The sequence below is a fragment of the Helianthus annuus genome, chromosome 3 (assembly GCF_002127325.2).
Source record: "Helianthus annuus cultivar XRQ/B chromosome 3, HanXRQr2.0-SUNRISE, whole genome shotgun sequence".
NCBI lineage: Eukaryota > Viridiplantae > Streptophyta > Magnoliopsida > Asterales > Asteraceae > Helianthus > Helianthus annuus.
Window position 1 is genome coordinate 63,741,388 of NC_035435.2, and position 9,384 is coordinate 63,750,771.

Sequence of the window (9,384 nt, forward strand, 5' to 3'; positions counted from 1 at the left end):
GTTAGGGAATCCATATTGCTGGGATTCTGGAACAACGGAGGGACCAGTGGAAGCAATGGTCTGCATTGGAATGAAGTCCCCTTGATGGACATCTAGACTTCCTGTTTGCAAACTTTTTAGGGATCCTGGCATCTGTAAGGATCCTGGTATCTGGGATGATCCTGGAACGAAGGAGGATCCTTGAACCTGGGATGATCCTGGAACAAAGGAGGATCCTTGGCCCTGGAATGATCCCGGAATAAAGTAGGACCCTGGAAACTGCTGTGTCTCCGGATAGGCTCCCGAATTCCTGAAGGATCCCATGTACTGAGGATAGGATCCTACTGGCTGAAAATGTGAGCCTGACGTCTGAGTCATCGCTGCCGAGTTGAGATGTGATCCTCTTGACTCCCCTGTAATTTGCACGTCCGGGATCCCTGATGGCTGGGAAGTGATCATTGGAGTATCAAAGCTCAAGGATTTGGGCATCAGTGGAGAATGATCCTCTGCCGCTTTCTTTTGTCTTTTGAGATCTCCAATTTCCCTGAGGATCCTTTCGTTAGTTTCATCTTGCCGCTGCATACGATCCTTCATCTGCAAAATTAAAGCAAATACATCACTAGTACTGGGAATAGAAGAATTCATAGCAGAAGAAGATAGAGGTTTAGAGGAAGTGGGAGTTGATCTCTTCTCAGTATTTTTCTGAGATCCTGCCGGTGGAGGAGGCAAGGTGATCTGTGATGAAGTGACCGCAGACATCGCCGTGGACGTGTTCTTCAATGATGAAGCCATGTAACTCTCTGAAATGATTTCGAACAAAAGATTTTCTTATGAATGAAGCACCAATTGCCCCACGGTGGGCGCCAAACTGTTTTGGTCAAAAATCACACAAGGATAATGTAACCAAACTTTATGAAAACGGGGTATGATGCTTGGTTAATTATGAAAGTAAAGGATCACTTTTGTGATAAAGATGCAAAGACACGATGATTTATACGAGGAAAAAGCCCTTGATCAATGAATGATCTCCGGCATAAAAAACCTCGGGTGATGGCAACTACCGATCACCAACTTCAATATAACAAAAATATGATTACAACTTTGGATGATAATGAGCTGTGTACAAGGATCACTGAGTGTCTAAGTGTTTGATAGTTGTGTCGTATGTCGTGTGTGTTCTTCCGAATGAGGAAGAGTGGTCTTTATACTAGTGTAGGTGACCTATTTAAGGTAGGTAAACTATTAATCAGCTCATTACCCCTTTAGAAATAAAGATAATCTAGCCTAAATTGCTGCCCTTAGATCAAGCCAAGTTTCCATATCCGGTACAACGTCTATCTTCAATTTAGCTCTTGCCATAATTGTGAAAACGCGTTCCTTGATCATGATGCCTAGAGCATATCCTGCTAGATGTTCCTGCAAAATAATATTGTAGTAAGCGAAGGTGACCGTTAGTATAAGGATCACCATAACGTCCCATGATCCTGATCCTGAAGTCCGGCTGAGGATCACTGCCTGCCAAAGAAACAAGGATCACTGGTTAGGATCACGTATAAGGATCACTTATAGTAAAAATCCAGCCCTAACAAATATTACATAAATACTCCTTATATTTTGGGGGCAATTGTTAGGGCTGGATTTTTATGACCTATGATCCTTACTTGGTATCCTAACAAGTGATCCTTGTTTCTTTGGCAGATAGTGATCCTCAGAAGAGCTCCAGGATCAGGATCATGGATCATCCTAAGGATCCTCATACTAACAATTGTTCTCTTTGGATTTAATGCTGTTTTGCAGGAATTACGAGTTGGACCAGGTCTTAGCAACGTAAACAAGGAATCTGTCATGCTAATTTCGCACATGCATAATCAAAGATGGATGTTATGGAGAATATGGAAACTCAGCACAATTCTAGGGCAATTGATTAGGCTAAATTTACTTCTATTTCTAAAGGGGTAACGAGCTAGTAGTTAGGTGATTTGCCTAAAATACAACCACACACACTTGTATAAATTGCACTCTTCAGCATTTGGAAGACACGACACATTTCTCACACGCTTTAGCATATGATACTATAGTGATCCTTGTACCTAGCTCGTTACCATCCGAAGTTGTAAACATTGTTTGTTATATTGAAGTTTGGTGATCGGTAGTTTCCATCACCCGAGGTTTTTTATGCCGGAGATCATTCATTGATCAAGGGCTTTTTCCTCGTATAAATCCTTGTGTCACTTGTGCAATTTTCATTATAGTGATCCTTATCTTTGTTCATCAAACCAAGCATCATTCCCCGTTTACAAAGAGTTTGGTTGCATTATCCTTGTGTGATTTTTGACCAAAACATTATGTTAGTAAAAGTTTATTAGATGCTGAAACTAGATATTCACACTTAGAGAAATTGATATTGGCCCTAGTTATGGCATCAACTAAGCTTAGACATTATTTTGAGACACATAGGATTCATGTTAAAACTAATTATCCTGTTAAAAATGTGCTTAGGAAACCTGAGATGTCGGGTAGAATGGCTAAATGGTTAGTAAACTTAAGTGCATATGATCTAATATATGAACCTAGAAATGCTATAAAGTCTCAGGCTCTAGCAGACTTTGTGGCTGATTTCAGTAGTGATATTCAAAATGAAGTAGACCTAGAAGTACAACAACTAGGAGAAACCTTAGAATCCTGGACATTATATACAGATGGTGCATCTAATGTAAGAGGTGTAGGATTGCGTATACTACTAAAATCGCCACAGGGGGACATACTACCCCAGGCTATTAAATGTGAATTTTCTGCTACCAATAATGAAGCTGAGTATGAAGCTCTGATAGCAGGATTAGAATTGGCTAGAAATATGAATATCAGATGTTTACAAGTATATGTTGATTCCCTGTTGATTAGTAACCATTTCAATGGATCTTATGCAGTAAAAGGTGAAAAGCTAGCTGAATATCTTGAAATTGTTAAAAAAATAGCAGGATATTTCGGAATTTTTACACTTGAACAAGTACCAAGAGAAAAGAATGCTGAAGCTGATGCTCTAGCAAACTTAGGATCTACTGTCAGGATACCAGAGGGAACTCAGATACCAATAGTTCACATCTTGTATCCTGTAATGGAACATTTCAAATCTCAGGATAAAGACGTAGCATGTATCTAGGATCCTGGTGATGGATATCCTGAGAAGGATCCTGAATCCTGGATGACTCCAATTGTGAAGTATCTTCAAGAAGGAGATATCCCAAAGAATGCAAATCCTAAGGCTTTTAGGATGAAGGTATCTCATTTTACTATTATAAATAATGTTTTGTATAAGAAATCGCTTGCAGGTCCGTACCTAAGGTGCTTGGAAGATCCTGAAACGAAGGAGGTACTTTAGGATATACACGAAGGAGACTGTGGCAACCATACTGGGGGCAGATCTCTGTTCTCGAAGGTGTTGAGAACAGGATATTACTGGCCGACCATGAGAAAGGATGTCGCAGAGTATGCTCGGAAATGCGATGCATGTCAAAGACACGGCAATATCCTGCATCAGCCTGCAGAACCATTATATCCTATCGTATCCCCTTGGCCGTTTATGAAATGGGGTATGGATATAGTGGGAAAGCTTCCAAAGGCTCCAGGAGGAAAGGTTTTTATGTTGGCAATGACGGATTATTTCTCCAAGTGGGTTGAAGCAGAAGCCTTTGTCCAAGTTAGAGATCAAGAAGTGGTATCCTTCATAAAGAGGAATATCCTGACAAGATTCGGGATACCGGCCAAGATAAATTATGATAATGGATCCCAATTTATCCACAAAAGAACTACTGATTTTTGCAAAAGTTGGGGAATTAAGATGATCACGTCAACACCAGTGCATCCTCAAGCAAATGGACAAGCAGAATCCTCGAACAAGATAATCGTCAATAACTTAAAGAAGAGGTTAGGTGTCAAAAAAGGAAAATGGGCAGAGGAACTACCATTTGTCCTATGGGCTGATAGAACAACTGTGAAGAATGCTACTGGGCAAACCCCATTTTCTTTGGTATTTGGGGCAGAAGCCTTGATCCCAACAGAAATGGTGATACCGACAGCTAGATCAAGACTACAGGATCCTGAATCAAATCCTGAAATCTTATGTCAAGAACCGGATACTGTGGATGAAATAAGAGATGCAGCAAAGCTAAGGATGGCGGCATACCAGTAGAGGATAGCCAAATCGTATAATAAGAATTTAAGGACTAGAAGATTTCAAGTTGGAGATTGGGTGTTGAGGAAAGCTTTTCAGAATACTACTAATCCTGCTGATGGAAAGTTAGCTCCAAAGTGGGAAGGACCTTATGAGATTGAATCAGAATCAGGGAAAGGAGCATATCGACTCAAGAATATGGAGGGGGATATTCTACCAAGATCCTGGAATGCTATACATCTCAAAGCCTATTTCAAGTGAGTTTAGAATTTAATTTCTAACTCAGGATGGTATGAATTCTATCTCTTTTAATATATTTGATATTATTTATTCTTTTGAACCCAATACTGACTTAAGCATCGGAGGGGTGTTAGCCAGGTTAACACCCACCTTAGTTTATAATTGTTTTGCAGTATATGCTTCGGGATATAGCTCCAGGATACACACTTAGGATACTTCGAAAGATTAGAGGATTGGCCCCCTCTCTCACGTTTAAGGGATCCTGATCCCTTCACAGGTTTAAAGGTATTCACCTTTCTCACGAATTGGGTTTAAACACCCCGCTTGGAGCGCAAGTTATTCAGGGATAGTTCAAGGTGGCGGGACCAGTTCATGTAAAAGTGGCTGACAATTTCGTTACTGTTGGCTATACCCTGGATCCTAAAGGTATATGAGGATTGATCACCCTCTTTCGCAAAAGGGTATTTTCATACTCTCTAAGGTTTAAAGGTTTTCACCTTTCTAAGTCTTGGAGTTTATACACTCCCACCTGTAGCGCATGAAAATTTTGGATTTTCCCCAGAATATTTAAGGGTTTATCCCTAGAATATTATGGATTTATCCCTAGAATATTAAGGGTTTATCCCCAGTGAAACTAAACTTTTTGACAAGTTCCAAAGATATGACGAACTACGATTATGTCTACACACGTTCTTCTGTTGGTGAAAAGTTACGAAGTTTAATCACTAAATGAAGAAATACTCAAGTGTGTCATATATTGATGCAATGTCCTGCACAGACAGGGGACATCCATGCCGGGGACATTGCAAAGGATTCAAAGGTTAAGGTTGGAAATTATTGCCTAAGTGTTTCAGGTATGATTTATTAATTTTCAAGTCTTGATAACCTTATCTAATTGATCTAAGTTTTCTAAAAAGTCATATTCAACCAAGTTTTGTCTAATATTTTGATAACAAAAGTATTGAACATTTCATCAGTATCCTGACAAGGATATTTGATCAGGATATTCAAAACATACCTTTCAAAACAAAAACATAACAACAACAAATAAGGCTAAAAGGTTAGTTTATTATTATTGGTCCAAAAGATTGTATTCTTGGTTTTATCTCAAAAAGAGACCCATCCACCAAGAATACAACTAGTTTTAAAGCATGTATACATAAACAGTTGAAGGCTCCGTCCTGAAAACATAGAATCCCTCCACCTCCAACTGTTGAATTGTTCTAAAGCATGCAGGAAATTAAAATTGTTCTAAGTACAGGATGACAAGATGATCCAGACCCTACAAAGAAAAATACAGGGAAGGAGGTCATGGGCTCGATGGATTCCATGAAGCCAAAGTCATCATAAGAGAAACCTTCGGCAGCAGCAGCAGAGGGCTTAGAGCTGGTGGCAATAGATGGCTCCTTTTTTCGTTAGGACAGGCTTGGGGTAGCTGTCAAGCTCCTCAAGGAATGTTCGAAACAGATATCCTTACCAGACATGTTGGAATGACTAAAAAATATATCCGTTGGAATCAGGATATCCAACAGTTATACTTTTGGGGACAATTGTTATGGGTGAAATTCTGAGCCCATATCCTGACACTATATCTTGATTTTATGATAGCTGATTACGATCAGGATACCGGACCAGGATATTGGTAACATCCGGAGGCAGTATCCTGACTATTACTAACAATTTGCTTGTAAACGTTGGTTACAAGGGACTAAAGTTCATAAGGACCAACTCATCCTGACGACCCGATCAAATTGGTTAGGATAAAGACGTTGATGGCGGAAAAATAGCTCTTGTAACGGTCAGCATTGAAGAAAGGCGTATTTTATGGGAATTACGGGTGCTGGTCAAAGATATTAATGTTGTAACAGTTATGGAAGCTTAAATCCTGGAGTTATAGTTAATATACGTGTGGAAAACAAGTTGAAACAGTCCCCCAACATTTAGAAAGGAAATAATCTCAGTATCCCGGATTTTTAGCATAATATCCCGAATTTTTAGCATAGTTAGTTAAACTTAGAAACTATATAAAGGGGATGCCAGATCCATAGGTTACACACATTTTCGAGTTCTCTAACTCTCACACTCTTCTTTCTAGCAACAATCACACATTAACACTCATCACTTGCAATCATTGTAACACTTAGTAGCGATCTGAGCATTATCCTACATTGTATCCTGATATATTTCAAGCAATAAGAAGAACAAGGCAGCCGACGATTGTCAGTATTTTGGTCAAAAATCACACAAGGATAATGCAACCAAACTCTTATGTAAACGAGGAATGATGCTTGGTTTGTTGAACAAACCAAGCATCATTCCCCGTTTACATAAGAGTTTGGTTGCATTATCCTTGTGTGATTTTTGACCAAAACAGTTTGGCGCCCACCGTGGGGCAATTGGTGCTTCATTCATAAGAAAATTTTCTGTTGGTGATCATTCCGGAAGTGTTGCATGGCCTCATCGTTGAAGAATACTTCCACAGCGATGTCTGCAGTCAATTCATCTAATGGCATTCCACCTTTGCCTCCACCACCAGCTGGATCTCAGAAAAATGCTGAGAAGAGACCAACTCCTATCTCCTCTAAACCATCATCTTCTGCTCTAACTTCTTCTATTCCCAGTACTAGTGATATATTTACTTTGATTTTGCAGATGAGGGATCGTATGCAGCAGCTAGACGAAACTAATGACAGGATCCTCAGAGAAATCGGAGATCTCAAAAGGCAAAAGAAAACGGCAGAGGATCATTCCCCACTGATTCCCAAATCTTTGAATTTTGATACTCCAATGATTACTTCTCAGCCATCGGAGGTCCCAGACATTCAACATATGGGTGGATCAAGAGGAGTGCATTTCGGCCCAGCAGCAATTACTCAGGCATCTGGATCATATTTCCAACCGGCAGGATCCTACACCCAGCATATGGGATCCTTCATGAGCTTAGGATCCTCCTTCGTTCCAGGATCATCCCAGGTTCAAGGATCCTCCTTTGTTCCAGGATCATCCCAGGTTCAAGGATCCTCCTTTGTTCCAGGATCATCCCAGGTTCAAGGATCCTCCTTCGTTCCAGGATCATCCCAGGTTCAAGGATCCCTTCAGATACCAGGATCCTTGAAGAATTTGCAAACAGGAAGTCAAGATGTCCATCAAGGAGATTTTATTCCAATGCAGACCATTGCTTCCACTGGTCCATCCATCATCCCAGAATCCCAGCAATATGGATTCACATCCAATGTTTCTAACTTGAACCCGATGGGAGGTAACACTTTTAATAATTCTCTTACCACTAACTATGGATTCATGCAGGATACAGGTATCAATCATGTTATGGCCAGAGAACTACAAAAGTTGAAGGATATGATATCAAGTGTTCCAAGGGTAGTCAAACCTATCCCGGAAATTGCAGATGGAAGCCATAAGGTATCTCGTTTTGCACCACCAATTTGTGATGCTGAGATACCCAAAAGGTTCCATATCCCTACAATGAAGTTGTATGGTGGTACAACGGATCCTGAGGAACACATAGCACAATACAGGGAGAGGATGGAGATCAATCCAATACCAGAAAAATTAAAGGAAGCGTGCCTATGCAAAGGATTTGGATCCACTCTTACTGGATCAGCTCTTAAATGGCTGCTAAGTCTTCCCCCTTACTCTATTACCTCGTTTGCTAATTTAGTTAATTTATTCAATAATCAATTCTCTTGTAGTAGAAAATTTGAAAGATTGACTAGTGATTTATATAGGGTAACTCAGGGTCATTGTGACACCTGTGTCACCACGAACACCAAACAAATGCCAAACCTATGAAACATTGTGTTTCATACCTGGGATTTGTATAAATATGTGTATCTTTTGCACATATCATTTCTCGTTCAATTCCGAGCTTTAAATCGCTTTCTGGAAAGTTATACGCGCACTGGTGCGTAAACGTAATCAGTTTAGCGCGACAAACACACCGGAATAGTGAAATAGGCTTAACATACCTTAAATGACCTTTACATAACTTAGAAATAAGTTTTGGAAGGTTTGGTATGGCAAAAACAAGTTTATTCGATCGCAGGGACTATTTGCGTCAAACTACGAAACTATACCGATTCGTAAGGTAACGAATAGTCCGGAACTTGATCATAAGTTAAACATACCATATATAACCTAATCATAGCTTAGAAACAAGCTTTGAGTGGTTCGGTGTGCGAAAACATGCTTATGTGATCTTTCAGGGACTAAAAGTGTCAAAAACGGCGTAAGTTTGCATTTTCGCGCATATCTTACGTTCTGACCACATCTGGACATCCAAAATTTTTGTACACACTAAAATATTTTTATTTTAGTGATCTTCATGCAAAAATTCCATTCGTCGCTTAATTTGGATCGATTTTGCGTTCGTTACGACTTCCGTCGTAATTAACCGAACAACGCGATTTTACGATCAAACGAACCGACATCCGAGATAGTTTTGAGCATGTTTTGAGTCCCCTATACTTTAACTTCATTTTAGAGCCTTGAAATGAGGTTAACGGGGTTTAAACGCATCGAAAAAGGCTTTAAACGCGTGCAGGGACCATTTCTGCCATTTTTGAAACTTTGCTGAATCAGACACGCCGTAGCGTAGCGCGAGCCCTATGGCCTATGCCGTCGCGCTACGCGAGTGCCTCATCTGGGCAGAATATGTGTTTTCAGCAACAGTTTGTAATTTCAGGGGCCAATCTTGCAATTTCTTTGTGTGGTAACCAAGTTACCACCTCTCCAAGGCTTTGCACCTGCTCCTAACACATGTATGGCTAGGATTAATGCTTAATGGCTAAGAAAAACAAGTGGAATGATCTTGTTAATCCACTACAACTATAAATAGCCATCAACTTCATTCATTCCATGCTCATACCTCATTCTTCTCCTCTCTAATCTGCTTTGGAGCTCTCTTCTAAGCTTTTTGGGACTTGTCTTCTTTGTAGAAAAGATAGCAAGGACTATTGTGAGCCTTCTTTCATTCT